General features: G+C 47.8%; 1 protein-coding gene and 1 long non-coding RNA gene across 2 annotated transcripts in view; both read left to right on the forward strand.

Moving 5' to 3' along the window:
* PLD1 (phospholipase D1) overlaps positions 1-24,230 on the forward strand; it is a 129,962-nt gene that overhangs the window by 4,271 nt on the left and 101,461 nt on the right. The window contains exon 2 of the mRNA XM_032783671.2: positions 21,342-21,444. The gene's annotated coding sequence lies outside the window, so the exon portion shown is untranslated. The remainder of the gene's footprint in view (positions 1-21,341; positions 21,445-24,230) is intronic.
* Positions 11,204-12,615, forward strand: LOC142047219 (uncharacterized). The gene is made up of 2 exons (XR_012656427.1): positions 11,204-11,357; positions 12,005-12,615. It is a non-coding gene; the product is annotated as an uncharacterized LOC142047219 (long non-coding RNA).

Here is a 24,230-nt window from a genome sequence, read left to right on the forward strand (position 1 = left end):
AAAGTAAATAAGGCTTTTAAAATGTTTAAGAAGCTTAATTAAATGAAAATGCAGAGCCCCCTGGACCGGTGGCCGGGACATGGGCAGTGTGAGTGCCACTGAAAATGAGCTCGTGTGCCGCCTTCGGCACCTGTGCCATAGGTTGCCTACCCCTGGTCTAACCTTTCACACAACTATATGGCTTTAAATGGAGTTACAAGTGGTAAATCAGAAGGTAAGTTGGCCCGTCTCTTGTGCTTTTATTTATGGATACAATCAGGATAGGCATCTTTAATATGGTGTGTAATAAGAACTAATAGTTGTAGCTATTGATTTATGTTACCATTTCTTGATCTATCTTTGAAATAATTTGCTGTAAAACAGACAGGATACCAGTTGCCGACTAATAAGATGCAAAAGCAGGTGAAATGCAGATTTTTTTCCATGTGTTTTTGCCTTCAGTTTTCCCCATGAAAGAGCACTGGGTGGATCAGCTAGGTGAATGGGTGTTACCAAACATGTACACAATCTACTGCCCAGTGCAGTATTTACTTATGTGCCTTGTATAAATACTTGTGCTTCAGTATTTCCTTTAGAAAGAGATTCTAGAGAAGGCAGTACATTCTGTTGTGTCTTCTGGGCATCTTGGTTTGCCACCCAAAGCTGAAATTTTATACATATTTTTAATTCTCCAGTTTTTCCCAGATTTATGGACAGAATTAAGGCTAATGGAGTATAAAGATATAAAACACACCCAATGTGTTGTTTTAGGGTCTGTGAAACTGACATGCTGATAAAGTCAAACAATAATGGCTGTATGCAGTTTTTGTTGCTTTGTAAATATTTAATCACTCTGCCCTTCCTCTTCTGTGTGTTCTTGTCCTTTCACATGGCCTGATCTTGCACCTTTGAAGTCAGCGGGCCTGATTCTCAATCTTGTTCACTCACTGTGAAAAATGGGTGCACCCAACCTAGGTGTCAGGGACCAAAGAATTCTTTTACATTGGCTTTGCACTGATGTGAATCAGGACGCAAGCAGTGAAGATTTAGGCCCAGTGTTAGTTTTGCCTTTGACTTTAATTGTAGCAGGACTGGGCCTATAATCTCATGTAGGCTTTTGTGTGTGTTGGTGTGCACACATGCCAAGGTGTAAAATTGTTGTTTGAGACTCTGCTTGTGGACAGATTTTTAAACCTTCTTGAAGGAAAATATATATATATATATTTTTTGAAAGCTCCTTATGATGGGGAGGTGATTCTATTTCCTCATGTTTTTTGTTTGTTTTTGTCATTATTATTTATCTCCTTGACCTGGAGGCTCTTTGTTTCAGAACCAGTGCTGTGTAGGTGTTCCTCCATGTACCTACTCCTTCTCTTGGAGGCTTTCTGATAAAAGGAAAACCCAGAATTATATGATTCTATGAAAATTGCTATATTTGCCTAACTGGATGTAGGGTGACTAGATGTCCTAATTTTATAGGGACAGTCCCGATGTTCAGGGCTTTGTCTTATATAGGTGCCTATTACCTACTGTCTCAATTTTTCACTTTTGCTATCTGGTCACTCTAGCTGGATGGCATTTCCTCTCTCTCCTCTTCACAACGTGGGAGGTTTTTGGAAAGGTCTTCAGGAGTTGGCTGGGACTCAGTGCTATTTCCTCAGCTCACTCTGGGTCTTTTCAGTGCTTTCTGAAAATAAATAAATGTAACAGTGCTGCTTTGTCAGCCTGGCTTGTGTTTCTCTTTGAGCAGATGCGCTTTTGGGGGACTTATTTAATCCCCTTTTTCTGCTGCAGTCACTCCTGTGTATGATTCCTGAAAAGAAATTGATGCTAAAAAGTGCTGTTGTGGAGGAAAATTAATGCTCGCCTTTCTTCCTCTCTTCCTAGCAGTTTGTTCTGCTCATGTGGCAAGGGAGGGTTTAGGGTTGCCAGGCATCCAGTTTTTGACTGGAACGCCAGGTCGAAAAGGGACCCTGGAGGCTCTGGTCAGCACCGCTGACCAGGCTGTTAAAAGTCCAGTCAGCAGCGCAGTGGGGCTGAGGGAGGCTCCCTGCCTGCCCTGGCTCCATGCAGTTCCCGGAAGCTTCTACGCGCAGGAGTAGGCAGGGGACTCCACGCGCGGCCCCTGGCATGAGGGTCAGCTGCGCAGCTCCCATTGCCTGGGAACCGCGGCCAGTGGGAGCAGCAGGGGCCACCTGGCTATGCCTTCACCTCAGGGCCAGACGTGGCAGGGGAGGCAGGAAGCCTGCACTCTGAACTGCCTGCCCCAGGTTAGAACCCCTTCCCCCACCCGAACTGCCTCCCAGAGCCTGCACCCTGAACCTCTGCCTCAAGTCAGAACCCCCTCTTGCACCCTAACTCCCTTCTGGAGCCCACATCCTGAACCCCCTCCTGCACCCCAGTTCCCCAGCCCTGAGCCCACACCCCCAGCTAGAGCCTGCACCCCAACCCTCTGCCCCAGCCCTGCGCCTGCTTCTGAATTCCAAACCCCTCATCCCCAGTCCCACCCCAGAGCCCACACCCCCCTGCCAGAGCCCTCACTCCCTCCAGTACCCCAGCCCTGAGCCCCCTCCCTCATGCCAAACCCCCCAGTCCCACCCCAGAGCCCACACCCCCAGCTAGAGCTTGCACCTCATCCTGTATCCCAATTCTATGCCCCAGCCCTGAGCCTGCTGCTGAACTCCAAACCTCTCATCCCCAGTCCTACCTCAGAGCCCTCACTCCCTCCAGCACCCCAACCTACTGCCCCAGCCCTGAGCCCCCTCCCGCACCCTGACACCCTCATTTCTGGCCCCACTCTGGAGCCTGAACCCCCAGCTGGAGTCTTCACGCCCTCCCGCACCCCAGTGAAAGTGAATCGGGGTGGGGGAAAGCGAGCGACAGAAGGAGGGGGGCTGAAGTGAGCGGGGGTGGGGCCTCAGAGAAGGGGTGGGGCCTTGGGGCAGGGGCGGGATAAAGGTGTTCGGTTTTGTTCAATTAGAAAGTTAGCAACCCTAGGAGAGTTGTGTGTGCAGAAGTGACAGGGGCGTAGCATTACTCTGCTAAACCCGGGGGCATAGTACAGATCCCCGGACTAATGTGACCATGGCCCTACTATGAAGTCTCTACACTACAGGGAAACTGTGTTAGCCAGAATGGTTTTTAAAGATGGTTTCCCCAAAAAATGCTAATATGATTTCTCTGACCTGCTTTGGTAGGGACCTAATCTACATAGGTTGGCCCCAAAGAACCTAAAACTGAAGGACACGGATACCATGGTGCCAACTTTATGGGAAAAATCGTGTTTTAAAACTCTTCTGGCTACTGTGATTCCCTGTAGATGAAGCTGGGTCTCACTCTTGACTTGCCTAATATGGTGAATTGGTTTCTCAGCACAGCCCCCATCCCTAAAAGCCACAGGAATAGTCCCTACCTTCACTACCTATGAGCATAGCTATTGCAAAACTGGTTTGTAACAGGGTTGCAGTGCTGCTGGCCAGACTTCTTCAAATCTGGGTGTGAAAACTGTGTTCCAGATTGGGCTGGATTGGGCTTTGTTTACCCTGGCCTGTTGCACTACTATTACCAAGGTGGGACCACCTGTGGTGTTACGATAAATAGCCTCCTGGCAGGGGTGCTGTAGGACAGTGGTTTTCAAACTTTTTTTCTGGGGACTCAGTTGAAGAAAATTTTTGATGCCTGTGACTCAATGGAGCTGGGGATGCGGGGGTTGGGGTGCAGGGGTAAGGGCTGGGGGGTGGAGCTGGGAATGAGGGGTTCAGATTGTGGGAGGGGGCTCTGGGCTGGGGCAGGGTTTGTGACGAGGGACAGGGTCAGGGCTCAGGGCTGGGGGTGCAGGCTCTAGGGTGGGGCTAGGGATCAGGGGCTAGGGTGCAGGCTCTAGGGTGGGGTACAAGAAGGGGTTCGAGGTTTGGGGGGGGCTCAGGGTGAGGGCAGCAGGTTGAGATGTGGTATGGGCTCAGGGCTCTGGGCTGGGAGTGCAGGCTCTGGGGTGGGGCCAGGGATGAGGGGTTTGGGGTGCAGGAAGGCATTCCAGCTTGGGGGGGGGGCTCAGGATGTAGGAGGGGATCAGGGCTCTGGGCTGGGGGTGCAGGCTCTGGAATGGGGTCAGGGATGAGGGGTTTGGGGTGCAGGAAGAGGTTCCAGTTTTGGGGAGGGCTCAGGGCTGGGGCAGGAGATTGGGGCGCATGGTTGGGACGTGGACTTATCTCTGGCAGCTCCCAGTCACCGGCTCAGCAGGCAGGCTTCCCGCCTGTCCTTGCACTGCGTACTGCGCTGTGCCACAGAAGCGGCCAGCAGCAGGTCTAGGTCCTAGGCAGATTCGCACAAGTGGCTCCATGCCACTCTTGCCTGCAGGCACTGACTAGTGGGAGTGTGGAGCTGATGCTCAGGGCCGGGGCAGCATGCGGAGCCCCATGGCCCTCCTGCCTAGAAGCCAGACCCGCTGCTGGCCACTTCTGAGGCACAACGCAATGTTGGAAAAGATAGGCACTATCCTGCCTGGGCAGGACCGCTGACAGGACTTTTAATGTCCTGGTTGGCAGTGTTGACCAGAGCAAAGCGACCCAGTGCCTTACATGCGCAACTCAGTAGTGGGTCATGACCCACGGTTTGAAAAACAATGCTGTAGGATGATAATAGGCAGGCCATTCATCCGGTTTTAAGCCAGTTTTTAGTCCTCCTTTTCTGTGATTATGTCCCCTGAGAGGTACCGAAACAAAACTGACACGGTTTTGTCTAATATCATGGATGGGGGACACCATTTTGAAGAGCATACCCCTCCATTTCCACTGGAGTGACCTCGCACATACCATGCGTGTGAGGTCATGCCACTGGAGTATGGAGACATACGTTCCAGGCCCTGCTTGTGGGGGTGGGGTAATGCTTTTTCTGGAAGTACGAGAATGTCCAGGATTCTGGGCATGTGGCAGTAGCCCTTCTAGATGATTATACATAGAAAATTAGAAAACTCTAATTTTAGGAAGTACTTGATGAGTGAGACCAGTATATGTGGATTAATGAACAAAGCCTGAAGGTTGCACTGGCTTGGCTGTCTCTCTTTCTGTGCTTTAACACAGATCTTAGTGTCAGAAATGAGTCGGCTTCTGCAGGTATGTGAAATCAGAAACTAAGAATGTTGCTAATACCTTCTGTGGTTTCCTTTCCCCAAAATATAGAGACAATAACAGTCATGGGAACATACCAGGTTCCTTTACCTAGGCACATAGATTTGAAAAGGGACATGTTTAGGAACTGGACCTTCTTTAGATCACAATGGGAAAACTGTGAAATTGTAACATGGCTGGATAAAAGGAAAATAAAATAAGAGCATCCGCAGTGTTAGCGATAATGGGCAAAGGCTCTGCCACGTGCTCCAACAGTATCTGGATTACGTCAGCAGCAGACTGACTTCAAAGCTCTCCAAAAGTACTTCTAACTCACAAAAAAATCCTATACCAATGGTAAGTCTTCAACAAGTGTAATCGAGAATCTGGAGAAAGAATACATCAGCGTATTGCCAATTTGTGCAAAAGCAATGCACAGCTACAAAGCAGAGGAGATGAAATGTAAAAGGAGACCTGTGGGTATTATGGAGGAAAAACATGCTAATGGAAAATGTCCCAAATGTGGGATCATGTGCAATAAATGTGGGAAGGGAAATCATTATGCCAAAGCTTGCAGACAAGAAAAACAAACAAACAAAATATGTGGTATTGAGGAAGCAAACAACTGAAAATAAACAAAGAAACCTAAAGCCCTACTAAAACAAGACCCTCCACTCCACGTGCTTCTCCCCTGGGGAAAAGATGAGAGAACAAACAACAAAGAACAGATGTGTAATCATGTTGATTACACCACTACTGGAAGGCGCTCTCATACTACAAGTGATGAGTGCAGTATTAGAATAGAATAAATGAGAACAGAAATTCTTTCGAGAATGCATCGGAGCCTTTCTGAAATAGAAGACCACAGCTGGAAAGGCAGAGATGCCATAATACTAGCCAAACATGACTAAGGATATCACAGAACTGATGAGCAGTTGTGATACCTATTGGAAACGAAGGCCAACAAGCAAAAAGAGAAATGAAATTACCCAGTTTTCCCCACAGACCTTGGAGCAAAGTAGGAATGAACCCTTTCACTGCAAACCACACAAACTTGTACTTCTGGGAAGTGGATGAGCTGTCAGACACTAGCTCAGTGACCATCATAGACAAAGCAATGAAGAATTTTAGCAGGCTTGGTATCCTAAGCTGTGTAGTTTCACATAACAGTTGCCAGTTCGTTTGCAGTGAGTTTGTGCACGTTACCCAGGACTGAAAATTCAGTCATATCACATCACCATACCAGAGCCAGTCACAAGGCAAAGCCAAATTGGCAGTTCAAATTGCTGAGGCTCTATTAAAGTAAGCTGCAAAAAGCAGAGAAAATACAGGGCATTCTTGAATGGAGAAAGTCTCCTGCAGAAGGTATGAGTAGCAAACAGCCTGGTACAATGGTTGATGTCAAGAAGCACACTTAACTTGGTGCCTCAGCATTATTACAACTGGCAGTGGCGGAAGAAGTAAGAGACAAAAAGGGAAGAGACATGCAAAGGCAAAGCCTAGTACACTTGACTAGCTACAACCAGGAGACCCTGTCAAGATCAAACTGTTTTCTCAGAACAAATCATGCATCCAGAAGCAAACTACATCTGTTGAACAGACAAATCCTCGTTCATATTACGTAGCAGGGGAAGGGTTTATATGACACCAAAACCAGAAGTACATTAATCAACTGTGAACATAAGACAAAACCAGAAAGTAGAGAATGGTGAAATATGTACTCCACTGAGACTTGTTCAGCACGACGTGGAAGAAAACACAGGCTGACAAGCCACCGATAGATATTGGAACCGACTCTCAAAACACTCTCCCACCAGAAGAACCAAGTTCAAGAGAATCTCCTATTATCGTAAGAGAAACTCTCACTCCTTCCAGCATCCAACCACCTGCAATGTAGACACATAACATATAATACTAAGGCAGGAAAGAACCACCATCTGAAACCCTGAGGAAAATTCCTTAATTGCAAAAAAGTTAAGAGTTAGATAAGTTAAAAAAAAAATCGATTTTGTTATATGTATGAAGATATGGACTTTAAGGGAGTTTAATAGAATGTTAAGTTAAGCAGGTTATGGTGTTCACATTTAATTTTGCTATCTGAATTGAGTGTGACAAAAGGGATGTTATAATAAATAGCTTCCTGATTTGGAGCACTGTAAGTAGTGTGCAGCAAGTTATTTTACATAAATGCTCTCTCTCATCAAGCGCGTTGGTATGGATTAGGGAACAAAGCTTGAATGTCTTTGCTCTCTCTCTTTTTAGGTACACCAAATGTGGTAGCTGCAATGGGAGTTCTATTGTGAAGCGACCAAGTGTCTTAACTGTGTCTCCTACACCTGTTCTGATTCTGAAGTAAGAGTGTCCACAGATAAAATAAAAAAATCCAGCCTGGGTTCCATTAAATAGTTTTTGTGCGCCCGGAGGGGAGATAATTTGCATCCTCATTCCCATCCCATCCCAATCTTCCCTCCAGCCTGGCCTGTCTCCAACTCTTGCCTAAAATGAACCACCCAGAGAGGCTTCTATAGGGGATGGTGTTGTGAAGACAGCAGAGCTGCCCTTCCACAGAGAATCCCCCCTCTGTGCAGTCCCACTGATTTCGTGCAGAGGTTGGGCAAATCACAAATGGGAAAAAGCCAGGTAGAGTCTTTTGCATTCTGTGGGCCCAATCCTGCAAACACATATTGCTGGGCATAGTGCTTACTACCATGAGCAGTGGCATTGTAGTTGATTGTAACAATTATGATTAGAAAACACTGCACCTGGAAGTGTTTGCAGGATTGGGCTCATTGTCTGTAATTCTGTAGACTGAGATTTTCAGAACTGGATTTGGATGCCTGATTCCCCCTAAAATTAATACTTGCATTAAAATTGAGGGGAAATTTATGTCCAGAGTCCTATGCCAGCTTTACATTCTCTGCCACAGAATTTTTTTTCACATCTAAGATTATTAAGATTTATTTTTAAATCGTCAGCTCTAGTAACCCCCAATATGGACAAAATCTTTGACAAATTTAAAAAATGTAGCAGTGGAGCTTGTATTTTAAAAACACATTGCTATAAATATTTGTATTTTTCATAGAAACCTGCAGGATTTGAGAGAGTGTGTCACCACAGAGCAGAGTGGGTATGCGTGGGGTTGTTTGCAGAGTCCCTGTGCATAGACCCTCCATGGCCTGCTCACTCTTGGCATTGACCCTAGTGTGCCTTCTCCATCCTTGGAGAGAGGCAGTCTTTGACAAATGAGAGTCCAGCGAAAGGAGAGGAGAATATTTTAAAATGATCTTAGTGTGATTTGGGGCTAACTTAAAGGTGGGGTGAGGAGGAGGAAGTCTGTATGGGAATCTGTAAAGGCACAATATATAAGTTTGGTGGGGCTTCATTCTCAAGACATTGCAGGGAAATCCTGCAATAATTTTAGTTTCCAGCCAATAGGCGTGGGCCAGAATCATGAGCCCTTGCTCATGCTGGTGAGCCATTATTCATGTAAGCAGTCCCAAAGGTTAAATGTAACACCCCCAGACCCTAGCTTCCAGCAAGCAGGATTTGAACCTGGGACCTCTTAGTGCATACACCTCTACTGCGTGAGCTAAGGGCCATAGGCCTTGTAATTAAGGCTGTAGAACAAACTCATTAATCTCTGTCTCTCTAAGTGGTCTCGGTGCCACTAGATGAGACAGAGCACCATACCCAGGAGGCGTGGGTTACATAAATTCTTGTGATGATGAGGAAGGGCTCTGTGATCTGGCCCTTTTGTTAACTTTTGGGTAGCTCTATAGATTAGAGGAAGGATGATACAGTGGTTAGTCTGAGACTTGGGAGATGTGGGTTCAGTTCCCTACTCTACCACAGACTTGCTGGGTAACCTTGGGCAAGTTACTTAATGTCTCTGTGCCTCAGTTCCCTATCTGTACATTGGGGATTATAGCACTTCCCTACCTCCCAGGAATGCTGTGTGGCTGAATATATGAAAAAATGTGAGGGGCTCAGATACTGTGGTAATGGGTGTGTGTGTAGAGATCTGAGATAGACCTGCTGACTCCACTCAAACCCATTGCTGCTGTTACTTTGTTATCCTACTGACACCCTTCCAATCAGCTTAATAATGTGCTTTTTGATTAAGTACCTTATGTCTAAGAGGCGGGAGCTAAAATAAGCTCCTGTCAGCTTGCCTTCTACAAACTGCAGAGCTTGTACTTCCCTAGAGTTGCCTAAATTGCAGCAGAACAGCTCCTGTTGCTCGTTAAGCTATGCTTTATCTTTGGACATTTGCTGTGCCCCTCCCCAGATCTGAAGGCTAGTTTGGTAATGTGGCCCCGGCGTTTTCCAAAGGGTTTAGTTTTATCCGGTTCGTTTGATTGGTTACCTCTGTTGCTACAGCATAGAATGTGTGTCAGGAAACAACCAGATAGTGGCATCCAGGTTTTTATGTAACGATGCAAATATGAGCTGATTGCCAAGGAAAATCTTCTCTTCCCCACCCAAAGGCAAATTAGGCGTGGGAAAATAATCATGAGGAAATTATCTGGAGTAAACCTTCAGTAGCAAATGCAATTTCTTTGCCTTGTGCTTATCTCCTGGATAGTTCATTGTGGTTCTCAGGCCACGTCTAGACTATGCGCCGTATCGGCGCGTTAAAATCGATTGCTCGGGGATAGATATATCGCATCTAATCTAGACGGGATATATCGATCCCTGAGCGCGCTTATATCGATTCTGGAACTCCACCAACCCCAACGGAGTTCCGGGAATCGACATGGCGAACCGCAGACATCGATCCTGCGCGGTGAGGACGGGTGAGTAAATCGATTTTTAGATATTCGACTTCAGCTACGTTATTCACGTAGCTGAAATTGCGTATCTAAAATCGATTTTACCCCGTAGTGTAGACCAGCCCTTAGATGCAGCCTGCCGTGAAACAGAGAGCAGTGTTAGAGACACGCCGCCTTAAGGGGCGATCAGGAAGGAACTGTGCCTCAGGTCTGCTTACGCACCTGTTGCCAGCATGAAAAGCCACCCAAAGTCTTTGGCTTTAATGTGTGTTCTTACAGGGAGGGCATTTAAAATTCTTTTCAATGCCAATTCGCCATGTGGTGTTGGATATATTTAAAATGTAATTAGGAAAGGAGCATAACCAAGTGGAGTTCCTGCCTTGCTTTGAACAGTGTACACACACAGTATACATCTTTATTATAGCTAGTTGCAACGTGTTTTTTTTTCTGGAAAAAATTCAACTTTTTGTCAAATCAAAAACGGTCATATTTTGCCAAAACCATAAATGTTTCAATTATGAAATGCTGCTGTGGGGTCTCATGGGAGTTGTAGTTCAAGTGCCTTATGCTCCCATTCTCTTCTATGGCCTTGGCTGCACTGGAGAGTTGCAGCGCTGGTGGTGGCTTTACAGCGCTGCAACTTACCATCCACACTTGCAAGGCACATACAGCGCTGTATCTCCCTGGCTACAGTGCTGCATGTATTCCACCCCTGCCTGGGGAATAATGACTGCAGCACTGGTGATGCAGCGCTGTTCCGCCAGTGTAGCCACCAAAAGCGCTGTTATTGGCCTCCAGAGGTATTTGGAGGTATCCAGAATGCCTGCTCAGCCACTCTGCTCATCAGTTCAAACTCCACTGCCCTGGCCTCAGGAGACCCGCCCTTTAAATGCTCTGGAAATTTTAAAAATCCCCTTCCTCTTTGCTCAGCCAGGTGTGGAGTGCAATCAGTGAATCTTTCCAGGTGACCATGCCTCCACGCACCAAACAAGCCCCAGCATGGAGCAATGGCAAGTTGCTGGACCTCATCAGTGTTTGGGGGGAGGAAGCTGTGCAGTCACAGCTGCGCTCCAGCCCGTAGGAATTATGATACCTATGGGCAGATATCAAGGGCCATGCTGGAAAGGGGCCATGACCGGGACGCAGTGCAGTGCAGGGTTAAAGTGAAGGAGCTGCGGAGTGCCTATTGCAAAGCCCGTGAGGGAAACCGCCGCTCTGGTGCTGCCCCCACGACCTGCCGTTTTTACAAAGAGCTGGACGCGATACTTGGGGGTGACCCCACCGCCAATCGAGGACCACGATGGACACTTCAGAGCGGGGGGAAGGGGGAGCCGTGCAGGGGGGAGGAGGAGGAAACCGAGAGTGAGGGTACTGGGGGTGGGGGGAGACACCCCGGAGTCCCAGGAGGCATGCAGCCAGGAGCTCTTCTCAAGCCAGGAGGAAGGTAGCCAGTCGCAGCAGCTGGTACTTGGTGAAGGACAAGCAGAGGAGCGGGTTCCCGGTAAGCGGCTTTTATTTTTCAGGATGGAAATGTTTCGGGAGAGGAGGAGGGTTAGGGCTGCATGCATGCATGCCTAGATGTGGAATAGCCCATTGATGTGGTCTATCAATGTCGCGGTAATCAGCCTCGGTAATCTCTTCAAAAGTTTCAGCCAGAGCGTGGGCAATGCGCTTGCGCAAGTTTATAGGGAGAGCCACTGTGGTCCTTGTCCCAGTCAGGCTAACGCGTCCGTGCCACTGTGCCGCGAGGGGTGGGGGGACCATTGCTGCACACAGGCAAGCTGCATAGGGGCCAGGGCGGAATCCGCATTGCTGTAGAAGACCCTCTGCGCTCTTTCCCAGGTGACCCGCAGCAGCGAGATATCTTCCAGGATTAACTCCTGTGGAAAATGTTGGGAGAGTGTTCAGTGTAGGTGCCCCTGCAGCAGTTTGCTTTCCCCAATGCACAGAAACCCTGCACAGCCCTGAAGCAATCAGTCCCCCTTACTCACCATTTCAGGGGCTCCTGTGGGTTATGTGCACTCTTTTGGTATGGAAAATTATGCTAAAGTGAAGACTGTAAACTCCTTCACTGTCTGTGGAATAACTGTCTGAGATATAAACAATGCTGCCTCTGTTAACTGTTGCCTTTTTTTTCCTTTCCACAAGCAACCTTGAGTTCTCAGCTGCCCATGTTAACAGCAGCTCAAAGACTCCAAAACCTGCGGAAGAAGCGCGAAAAAGCAAAGAAGACCTGCTGCAAGCAGTTATGGATCACTCTGCCAGAGAGAATAAAAAACTGCAGGACTGGAGGGAAAGGGAAAGCAGGATCCGCCAGAGAAATGCAGCGGCCAGGAAGAAAAGCACAAAGCAGCTGATAAGCATCCTGGCGCGCCAAGAGGACTCTATCCAGGCGCTCGTAGCCATGCAGGCAGAGCACTACCACACCGCCCCCCCCGTCCCAAAGCTCTTTCCCTTGTGCCCCAATGTCAGCTCCAAACCCCTTCCCCAGCATCCAGGTTCTTACCCACCACCAGCTGCCTCCAACACCTGTACGTTCACCAACCAGCCCTGAGAACTACGACCCTTACCCTCTGCACTCAACCCCCATCACCACATGCAGTATAGGCATCCTGAAGTGCAGCAGTCATTGCACAGCACTCCAGACAGGACATATTCAAACCTGTGACTGTACAGTTCCCCACCCCACCCCCTGCCCTTTTAGGTTCCCAAAATGTTGTGTGTCTGTCAATAAAGTTATTTTCTTTTCAATAAATGAATTCTTGGCTTTGAAAACAGTCTTTATTATTGCAGAAAGTCAAAGATACCTTAGCCCAGGAAAGAAACAGCACTGCAAATCAGCTTAGGAAAAACAGATTCCTACTAACATTGTAACCACTGCACTTCACTCCCGTGCAAGGCACCAAACATACTGTTGGTTTTCAGCCTCAAATTCCTCCCTCAAGGCATCCCTGATCCTTGAAGCCCTGTGCTGGGCCTCTCTAGTAGCCCTGCTCTCTGGCTGTGCAAATTCAGCCTCCAGGCGTTGAACCTCAGAGGTCCATGCCTGACTGAATGTTTCACCCTTCCCTTCACAAATATTATGGAGGGTACAGCACGTGGATATAACTGCAGGGGATGCTGCTTTCCCCCAAGTCTAGCTTCCCATACAGAGATCGCCAGCGCCCTTTTAAAACGGCCAAAAGCACACTCCACAGTCATTCGGCACTGGCTCAGCCTGTAGTTGAACTGGTCCTTGCTCCTGTCAAGCTTCCCTGTATACGGTTTCATGAGCCAAGGCATTAACAGGTAAGCGGGGTCTCCAAGGATCACAATGGGCATTTTCGACATCCCCTACTGTGATCTTCCGGTCTGGGAAAAAAGTCCCTGCCTGCAGCTCTTCCTGAACAGGCCAGTGTTCCGAAAGATGTGCATGCATCATGCACCTTTCCAGGCCAGCCTGTGTTAATGTCAATGAAACACCCCACGGTGATCCACAAGCGCCTGGAGAACCATAGAGAATACCCCTTCCGATTAATGTACTCGGATGCTAGGTGGGGTGGTGCCAGAATAGGCAATATGCGTCCCATCTATCGCCCCTCCACAGTTAGGGAAACCCATTTGTGCAAAGCCATCCACAATGTCCTGCACGTTCCCCAGAGTCACGGTTCTTCTTAGCAGGATGTGATTAATGGCCCTGCAAACTTGCATCAAAAAGACTCCAACGGTCGACTTTCCCACTCCAAACTGGTTCCCGACCGATCGGTAGCTGTCTGGAGTTGCCAGCTTCCAGATTGCAATAGCCACCCGCTTCTCCACCGGCAGGGCAGCTCTCAATCTTGTGTCCTTGCGTTGCAGGGTGGGGGCGAGCTCAGCACACAGTTCCATGAACGTGGCTTTTCTCATCCGAAAGTTCTGCAGCCACTGCTCGTCATCCCAGACTTCCATGACGATGTGATCTCACCACTCAGTGCTTGTTTCCCGAGACCATAAGCGGCGTTCCATGGTACTGAGCATTTCCGTGAAAGCCACAAGCAATGTTGTGTCGTACATGTCAGGCGACCCACAATCATCGTCGGACTCCTCATCACTTCGGAGCTTAAGGAATAGCTCAACTGCCAAACGTGATGTGCTGGCGAGTCTCGTCAGCATGCTCCTCAGCAGTTTGGGCTCCATTTCCCACAGAAATCGCGCTGCACAGAAACCGTTGGGAGAGTCACAATGGTGCTAAACTTGGACGGAAAAACAGGGACTGCTGGGATGTAAAGCGATGCATCACGGGATGTTGGGACAGGAAGCAGAATGACATGCACCCTTCCGTCCACTTCCCACAACCCACGGCGCCAAAATGGGACGAGGTGCTCTGTGGGATAGCTGCCCATAATGCACCACTCCCAACAGCGCTTCAAATGCTGCAGATGTGGCCACACTGCAGTGCTGATAGCTGTCAGGGTGGCCACACTCCAGCGCTTTCCCTACACAGCTGTACGAAGACAGCTGTAACTCCCAGCACTGCAGACCTCCAAGTGTAGCCAAGGCCTCAGTGTAGCACTCTCTGGTTGGAGTGTATCAGTCTCCCCGAATGGTGAGGGGAAAATTTGGTGCATCACAGGAAATGTAGTCTGGCTGGGAGTCCCACTGACAGAGGAGAGTCAGGACATGAGAAAACCAAACTTTATTTCCTATGTGGCACCTTGGCAGGATAATCTCCAAATGAAATATTTTGATATTTGAGTGCTTGCTTTTTCTGTGAAAAAATGAAATATTCTGTGGAAGGCAGACACTTTTCATGAAAAATATAATTTAGTCAAAAACTCAATTTTCCATTGAAAAACAGTTTTGATGGAAATATTTTGATCACCCCTAATCTTCATACAGTGAAATGTTGCCCTCTACCACAAGTTGGAGCAGCATCCGGGGTGCCCTAACATGGGCTAGCGAAGAAAATCAGGCAGCCATAACCGGTTGTTGGTTCTTAGCTTCTTCTCTTCCCTGTCCCCTTTGCTGAGCTGCCCTGGTGGCTGCATGGAACATAAGAACAACATCATAACAGCCGTACTGGGTCAGACCAAAGGTCCATCTAGCCCAGTGTCCTGTCTACCAACAGTGGCCAGTGCCAGGTGTCCCGGAGGGAGTGAACCTAACAGGCAATGATCAAGTGATCTTTCCTGCCATCCATCTCCACCCTCTCACAAACAGAGGCTAGGGACATCATTCCTTACTCATCCTGGCTAATAGCCGTTAATGGACTTAACCTCCGTGAATTTATCCAGTTCTCTTTTAAGCACTGTTATAGTCCTAGCCTTCACAACCTCCTCAGGCAAGGAGTTCCACAAGTTGACTTCTCTCTGCCTCCTGGCTGGATCCCAGTGCACCTCCAGCTCCAGGCAGTCTCTGCTTCTCACACCTGGGGGCCCCTGCCTGTCTCCCCAAATCTGAGCCACCTAGGACTGATGCAGAAGCCTGGCCAGTCTCAGCCAGTTGCAGGGCGAGGGCGGAGGGATGGACAGTGTGGGAGCTTGGCTGGGCCCCTCCAGGCAAGTGGGTCCTGAGGGAGTCCGGAAAGGGCAGGCCCTAGCCTGACTGATTGCACTACTCACAAGGGGCCAGAGAGATTCCCTGCCCCAGGGCCAGCCCTGGCTGTGCTGCCGGCTCAACCTGGCAGACAGTCACATTCCAGCAGGGCGGGTGTGAGTGGGGCCAGGAGGCCGGGTGTAGGGGAGGGGGGTCTCTGGAGGGTGCTGGGCTGGGAGGGGGTTGGGAAGATTTGTGTTTTGGGGCACTAGGGAGTGGGGGTTCTGTGTGGGGTGCTGGGCAGTTGTGGTGTTGTGCAGGGCGCTATGCATTTGTGGCAGGGTCTGGGGAAGTGCTGGGCAGAGCGGGTCTAGGGAGGCTCTGGCCATAGGGAATGGGGAAGTGTTCTGGTGTTGGGCAGGGGGACTGTGTGGCATGACATGGGCCCACCCCTCAGGAGAAGGGCCATGCTGGCAGCACAGAGCTGAGAGGGTCATTGTGCACCTGGCAACTGCTGGTTTGTAAATAGTGCCCTCCTGCTGGGCGGAGAGGGCCACCTCTGCCATGCTATACCCCATTGCCCCTGGCTGGCCCCTCACTCCAGGGACCGACCCCCACCCCCACACCATGCTGGGCCCCCATGGGGGGCCCAGAAATATGTTTGGCGACAGGCCCACAAAAGGTTAATCCGCCCTGCTCCCCTGTGGTCCCTGTTCCTCAAGGGCTCTGCCAGCCATGGAGCTGGTTCCCCTGCCCAGGCAGCTCTTACAGGCCACGGGAGCAAAGGGGACTGGGAGCTGAGGAGCAGCTTTAACCCCCCGCAACAGCAGGAGATGAGGGAACACAGAGGCTGCCTGCTTCATGACACCAGCCAGAGCAGCAGGTCCTGCACTGTCCGGGTCTGGCTTCCTGCCTCTGACCTGGAAGGGGGCGAGGAAAGAAGGAGGGGTGTGTGTGTGTGTGTGGAGCTGCCCCAGGACTGCCTGCTCTTGCACTGTAGTTTTCTTGCCCTGATCCTCAGAGGTGCCAAGGATCAGGGCTTCAACCCTGCAGGGAGCACCAGGATTTGGGGCTTCAACCCCACGGGTCCTGGCTTCAGTCCAGTGGGAAGTGCTGGGGCTGGAGCTCAGGGTTTTAGCCACTGGACACCTGACAGAGTTCGCGGACCCCCTGTTGAGAACCGCTGTTCCAGGGCCTACACCAGCTCATCTAGATATTTGCCTAGTTTTACAACAGGAAACATAAAAAAGCACTAGTGAAGTCAGTACAAACTGTTCTATACACTATACACTGAAATTTAAGTACAATATTTATATTCCAATTGATTTATTTCATAATTAGATGGTAAAAATGAGATAGCAATTTTTCAGTAATAGTGTGCTGTGACACGTTTGTATTTTTATGTTTGATTTTGTAGGCAAGTAATTTTTAAGTGAGCTGAAACTTGTAGTACACAACCAGGGCCAGATTTATGACCTGCAGGGCCCGACTGGAATACTCGGTGGCGGTCCGGGGTTTCGGCAGCACTTCAATGGTGAGGGGTCTGCTCCAGGTCTTCTATGGTACCAAAGGACGCCCCGCCACCAAAATGCCACTGAAGACCCCCAGAGCAGGGCAGCAGGCGTGGAGCCCTCTTCGGCGCGGGGCCTGATTCTGGAGAATCAGGGGAATTGGCCTAAAGCCAGCCTTGTACACAAGACTTCAGAAAGGGGCACAGTAGTTTAGAAGGGTTGAGGGTCACTGCCCTGGAAGGCCACAGTTCAGAGCCTTGAAGGCCAACCATTGGGCAACACTGGTTTATAGCTTTGCTTTTTTCCCCCTGCAAAGAGAGAGGAGGGAAGCCTCTTTATAGACAAATTGGAAACCATTTAGAAAGGAGCTACAGAAGTATGAGCGGTCTAGCAAACCTGCCTTATAGTGAGACACTGAAGAAGCTCTGTCTAAAATGGAAGAGGATGTTAAGGGGTGACTTGATCACAGTCTGGAAGGAGCTACACGGGGAAGAGATTTCTGATGATAGCAGAAGAAGGAATAAGGAGATCCAGGGATTGTCGATGTAAGCAGAGTCAGGATGAGCTCTACCCTGATATCTGGTGGTGAATTATGGGGAGTGTGGAAAGAATTTCAGGGAGTGTGGAAAGGAATTTCAGGTATTTGCATTGGCACACCCACCCCACCTAGCATAGCCCACGGCAGCCTGGGATGGTTATTTTGACAGATCCCCAATTTCTTTGTTATTGGGGCAGGAGGAATAAAGTGTTGTCACCCTGATTATGTGAATGAGGAACTATGAGACTGCTTTATGACAGAGATGATCAACCTCAGTTAAGTAGTACTTGCTAGACAAGGGACATGGGTTCCAAAACCCAGTGAATGGAGAGAGGTTGGGGACTGGTGTGTGTACCTGATAGTATGGGCCCCTTTCGAGGGCCTGGAACACCAATTGCACATCCTCCTCTCTCCACTGTTAAAGAGTAGAACTAATTTTGATTCCAACAGGAGTCCATCTAGAGGCGGCTGAGCTGAGTTCACGTTGGGCCAATGGTGCACCAGCACCGGGGCTACCCTACTACAAGCTGAAATCACTAAAAGAGCTGAGCTGATATCACTGAGTGCTGTGTTAACTAGTGGGGGAGCCTGAAGACCTATCGCTAAGTGGCTGGCAGAGTGGAGCAGTTTACAGCGTGTTGGAGCAGCCCATGGAACAGTGAGCGGAGTGGAGCGGTTTGCGGGGATGGCTGGCGTGGCTAACGGGTTGGCTGGAGGAGTGGCACAGCTGGTGTAGTGGAGCTGGTCGTGGTGAAGGCTGCAGCAGAACTCCACGGAGAGGCAGATCAGTTGGCCCTGGCTCATGTAAGGTGCCCCTTAACACCCTGTGGGGCCCCCACCCCCATTTCCACCCAGGCTGGGAGGATAAAACTCTGCAGATAAACTTTTGAACTCTGGGGTGGCACTGACCAGAGACTTTTGGGTTGTTGGACTTTGGGATGATTGGACTTAAGACCGTAAGGGGGAAAGGACATTGCCAAATGTACTTGGAGGTGGGTTTTTGCTTATGGTTTGTGTTATAATCCTGTTTGTGGTGTTTCTCCAATGTGATGCTGCATTGTTTCCCTCCTTTATTAGAAGGATTTTTCTACACTCAGACTCAGTGCTTGTGAGAGGGGAAGTATTGCCTCCTAGAGGCGCCCGGGGGAGTGATGTGTAAGTGTCCCAAGTCACTAGGTGGGGGCTCAAGCCAGTTATGTATTGTGTTATTGAAACATAACCCCTGGATACTGAACCTGGCCCTTGTTGCTGCCAACTCAGAGGGGCAGAAGGGTTACATTTACACTGGCACTTTACAGCGTTGCAACTTTCTCGCTCGGGGATGTGAAAAAACACCCCCCTGAGCACTGCAAGTTTCAGTGCTGTAAAATACCAGTGTAGACAGCGCACCCGCACTGCTTGTAGCTATTCCCTTCATGGAGGTGATTTTTTTAGTGTGCTGGGAGAGCTCTCTCCCAGTGCTATGCTGTGACTACACAAGCCATGTTAAAGTGCTGCCATGGCAGCGCTTTAACATTGCCAATGAAGACGTGTCCCCAGTGGTTGGAAACTGAAGCTAGATAAATTCAGACTAGAAATGAGGCTCAATTTGTAATAGTGAGGACAGTTAACCACTGGAACAGCATACCAGGCAGGGGATGTGAATTGATCGCTTTCCAGTCAAAATTAGGTATCATTCTAAAAGATATGCTTTAGCTAACAGAAGTTATGGGGCTGATGCAGAATCACTAGGTGAGGTTCTATGGCTTGTGTTGTGCAGGAGGTCAGACTAGATGATCATAAATTACAGAGCCTTCTGGCCTTAAAATCTCGAAATCTGTGAGAATCATGGCCAGCATTTCTTGTTTTGTTGCCACCAGGTGGTGCTGCTGATTCCTTCTGTACCTGGTGCTAAGCAGACTTCCTGTAAGGTGACTAGTACATGAAAGAAACAGTGTGTTCTTTTTTGCTTCTTTATGATGTATGGACTTTATTTTTCCTCCACGTATTTTTTACACAATCTATTCAAGTCTTACCTACTCTTATGGTGACAGGGGCAATAGTAAAATAATGACATCACAAATAGAGAGAATGAAAATGGAACGATTAAGACTCGAAGTCACTTTGAGTCAGGTTGTTCAAACCCTTTTTGTTTAACTCTTATTTAACTCAAGTGCCTAGCAGACACTTGAGAGTAATGACGTCCGTTAAAGTTCAGTCCCTCAGCTTTTCAGTCACTGGGGGAGAGCTCACAAATCCTCCTCTTCATCATCATTAATAAAAAGAGTGAAACACCTGTCCTCCCCCACAAGAGGTCCCCAGCGCAATGAGGCAAGATCAGACATGATGTTCCTGATACGCCAAAGGTGAAACTCAAAGCAGAGGGCAAAAAAACAAACAAAAACAAAGCCAACACTTCAGGCCTTCTTCAAACATGATAAAGAAACAGAAAAGGGTGCAAACTCAGTTAAAAAAAAAATCTTTGCATGCCACCTCTAAGGCCTTTTCTACACACACAAGTTACTGTAGCTATAGTTAAAGTGATACAACTCCTCTAGTGTGGACACAGTTAGTTATATTGCTATGAAGGTGTCTTATACTCGAATCACTTGCTGTTCCCATATGGGAATATGCCGTACTGGTGTAAGGCACTTTCATAACAGTATAACTGCTTCAGCATTAGGGGTTTCAGCCATATAACTGTATTGGGAACCCCCACTCTTTTGCCCTCCAATTGACATAGTTATACCATGGCCCATGATGTCAGCCTCCAATATCCTCTTGTTATATTTTCCAACAAACATCTTTGTGCTTTCTCCCATGCTCCCTCCCTCCCTACTGCCCCTCCCCACCATGGTCAGGAGTTGTTCCCCATCAACATTCACAAAGCTACCGCATTATCATCCTTCAGATGATGGCTGCTTTTGTGCAGAGACGACTGACCAATATCGTCTCATTGTTTTCTTGTACGCCCACGTCCGTATATATCTATCTGTTGTCTCTTGTGTTACACTTAGATTGTAAGCCCTCAGGGCAGGGACCGTCTTTTTATTCTGTGTTTGTACAGTACCTAGTGCAATTGGATCCTGGTAGATGACTAGGGCTCCTAAGTGCTATGGTAAAACAAATAACAAATAATAATACCAGTACAGAAATGTGTCTAGACCAAGCATGGGTCAGATTCATCCCAACTTTGACTCCATTGAAGTCAGTGAGGAATCTGGCAATTTTTTTGTCTTCTCCATATTCTCCATATGCTGTTTTCCCAGCAATGACTGTGTGGAAAACTCTCAGTTCTCTTCTTCCCAGAGGTTTGATTACAGAATTATAGGAATCTAAGATTAGATGTTCTTGACAGCTCCCAGACCTGAGTTTATGAGCAGGTCCCTGAGCTGCAGATAATAGTAGTAACACTTAGCATTTGTATAGAGCCATCCATCTAAAATTCTCAAAAGTACTTCAATTGATTAAGCTTCACAGCACCCATTTGAGGTCGTTATTACTGACAGGGAGGCTAAATGACTTGCTCAATCAGAGTTGAGACGGGAAATTAGAACCCACTTCCGCTGACTCCCATCCCAGTCCATATTATTAATTTGTATTAGAATATCACCCAGAAGCCCCATTTAGATTGGAACTTCATGGTGGTAGGCCTTATCTAAACTCACAGTAAAAGACAATGCCTACCCCAAAGAGTTTTGTCTACTGGGCTCTGAGCCAGACAACACTGCCTCCTGCCAAAGGGAGCAGAGATGTATTGCTGCTTGTGTTGTAAGGAAATCATTTGAAGGACCTTTGGAAAATCTATTCTGTGATCAAGATCTGCGTGTGTGCCTCTCATTCTCATATGCATGGGCTTTCACCTGAGGGGAGGCATTAGTTGATGGAAAATTTAAAAGAGAAGAAAAAGAATTAATCAGCGAAAATGAAAAGTTATACTAATATCCATCCTTTGCACTTACAGAATACCGCATCTTCGATGCAAGTGTGACCCTCATGCAATGCATCCACACCAGGAACTCAAAGTGTTGTATGTTAAATAAACTTGACGCTGCCCTGTGCTGTCGGTAAGTTTTGATGTATATGGAAGTTTACACAGAGGTTCAGGGACTTGCCAGAGATCATAGATTACATCAGGGAGACAAGGTGGGTGATGTAATATCTTTTATTGGACTAACATCTATTGGTGAGAGAGACAAGCTTTTGAGCCACACAAAGCTCTTCTTAGGTCTGGGAAAGGTACTCCAAGTGTCACAGCTAAATGCAAGGTGGGACAGATTGTTTAGTGTACAGTTAGCACGTACTGTAAGGGACCGTTCAAGGCGGAGTGTTCCTTTAACACCTCTGCGGTCACAAGGAGGGTAATAGGTTACAGATTGTTGTAATAAGCCATAGATCCGCTGTCTCTGTTCAGTCCATGATTTTTAGTGTCTAGCAGAGTGATTCATGTAAGCTCCCAGACTCATCTTTTCAAATTGTTGTGTAGGTTTCCCCTGAGGATGAGGACTGACAGGTCAGATATAGAGTGATCACATGCACCACAAGTGTTTAGTTTTTATTTGTTGTTATTTGCCCGTGTGAGTTCATTCAAGAGCATAGTGATTGTCTGGGTTTCACCCACATAATTGTTGTTGGAGCATTTAGTGCACTGGATGCATTTAGCTGTGATGCTTGGAGTACCTTTCCCAGGCAGGGTTGCCAGTTCTCCAGGATTGTGCTGGAGTTTCCAGGAATTAAAGATTAATCTCTAATTAAAGATTATGTCATGTGACGAAACCTCCAGGAATACGTTCAAACAAAATCGGCAACCCTATTCCCAGACCTGAAGAAGAGCTCTTTATGGCTCAAAAGTTTCTCTGTCTCACCAAAAGGAGCTGGTCCAATAAAAGACATTACCTGATCCACCTTGTCTCTCTAACATCTTGGGACTGACACAGCTACAATTACACTGCATACAGATTAAATCAGGACCAGGGATGGGAATAGAAAATGAAAGTGCTGGCCCATGTTTTAGCCACTAGACACACTGTCTTCCTTCAAAATCACGAACTGAAAAAGGACCGACGCCAAGTATCCATTTGAAGAATTACTTCTGAGAAAGGGGATGTCATGGGAACTCCAACAAGGCATTAATGGGCACACGCACAATCTTCTTGGAGAAGGGAATGGGAGTGTAAAATATGCTCTGTTCTGCTGCTTCATAGAGCTCTCAGCAGTGCCAGCCCATTGATCTAAAATGTTTGTTTCCCTTTGCTGCTGGTTCCTCAGTAATCATTCTTTCTGCCAAAATAAACTAGATTTAATAGGAGAGAAGACAAACGTGCATTCGCTGAGCTAAAGCTCATGAGCTTGGAAGGATTTGCCAGAACTCGGTTAGCAGCTCCAATAGAAGTAAGGAAATTGAAATTAACTCTTGGGTAAAATTAAGACGCAAGTTGCTTTGAGTGCGGGATGGTCCATGAAATTGGTGTTGGGACAGAGAGGTTTGCAGGGTGTCCCCTCCTGCACAAGAGCAGGCAGAGGGAAATAAAGTAATGGGGAAATGCCACAGCTTGCCACTTGTTCTCCTGTTCCCATCCCAGTCCATGGTCCTGGCAAGCATGTGGTGTGAGCAAAGGCAGAATTTAAATAGACAGCTGGGGCCAGGAATCCAGGCCCACAGATCACAGGGACTATCCTGCCACCCCTTTCCACCCACAGCAGCATGCGGTGTTGTGGGCTCATTGCCCAGTGCTGCGCTCTGTGACACTGCAACTTTCCCTGTAGTCTGGTTTATGTGCAGCGTAGCATGACTTCCCCTGCCCAGCACTGGCCCTATCTGCTTCTTGCAGAGGAGGCAAGGTGATGTCACAGATGGGGTCAGCATTCTGCACAACTAGTTTTCTTTTCCATAGGGCGCCACCATGATTTCCATCACAGATCTGTACCCCTCCTTGCTGTAGATTGGTAGAAGCCTCTGGACTCCTGAACCACATCTGCACTGGTCCAGGAATCAAGCTTGCTGAACCACTTTAAATCACAGCTTTCAGTGTTTACAGGGTAACTCAGTTTAAATCCAGTGGGGCTGACTGGTGTGAACTGAGACAAGCAATGTTTAAAACCAGTTGGGAAGCACAGTCTGGGTTTTCAAACTTGGTTTTAAATGCCAGGTGGACTTACCCACACTGGCTAAACCAACCATGTTTAAACCAAGTTAGACTAAATGCACATGAACCAGTTCAGCTAACATGATTTGAGACCTGTTGTAAATGGCGTTTTTATTGGTAATTTGGATTTTGTTCAGGGGCTGGATGCTAATCTCACTTAGATCACTGAAGTAGGTGAAGTTACTCTGGATTTTCCTCAGTAGAACAAAGTTCAGAGTCTGTTCCCAAGTTGTTTTTATGTGATGCAAGTTTGAGGGTCATAATTTAGTTCCTAGCAGACAAGTGTTTTCTTCTCAAAAACCACAACCCCTTACAGCAGTCTCAGCAAAGTGGCAGGCATGAAGATTGAATTTCAGTAGCCATCTCTCTTAGGCTGCATTTACATGGGCAAGGTTCAGACTGATGAGTTTCTTGTAGGGCAGATGCAGTGAAGCTGTAGAACTAGTAGACAGGTTTTAGGCCTGTTCTGCGTTTGTACAGTACCTAGCACAGTAGGGTCCTGGTCCATGACTAGAGTTCTGTGGTAATACAAATAGTAAATAAAAATAACTGACTGTCAGTTCAGAGCCTTACTAAATACTAAAATAACTGTCTCTCTCAAAGAAACCTGCTGCTCTGCATGTTAAGGGCCTTGGGAATGTGCACTTGAAATTATCTGACTAGCTCAACATTTGGAGACTAGTGCTACTCAGATCTGACCCAGATAT

Source organism: Chelonoidis abingdonii, chromosome 8, assembly GCF_003597395.2.
Source record: "Chelonoidis abingdonii isolate Lonesome George chromosome 8, CheloAbing_2.0, whole genome shotgun sequence".
Lineage (NCBI taxonomy): Eukaryota > Metazoa > Chordata > Testudines > Testudinidae > Chelonoidis > Chelonoidis abingdonii.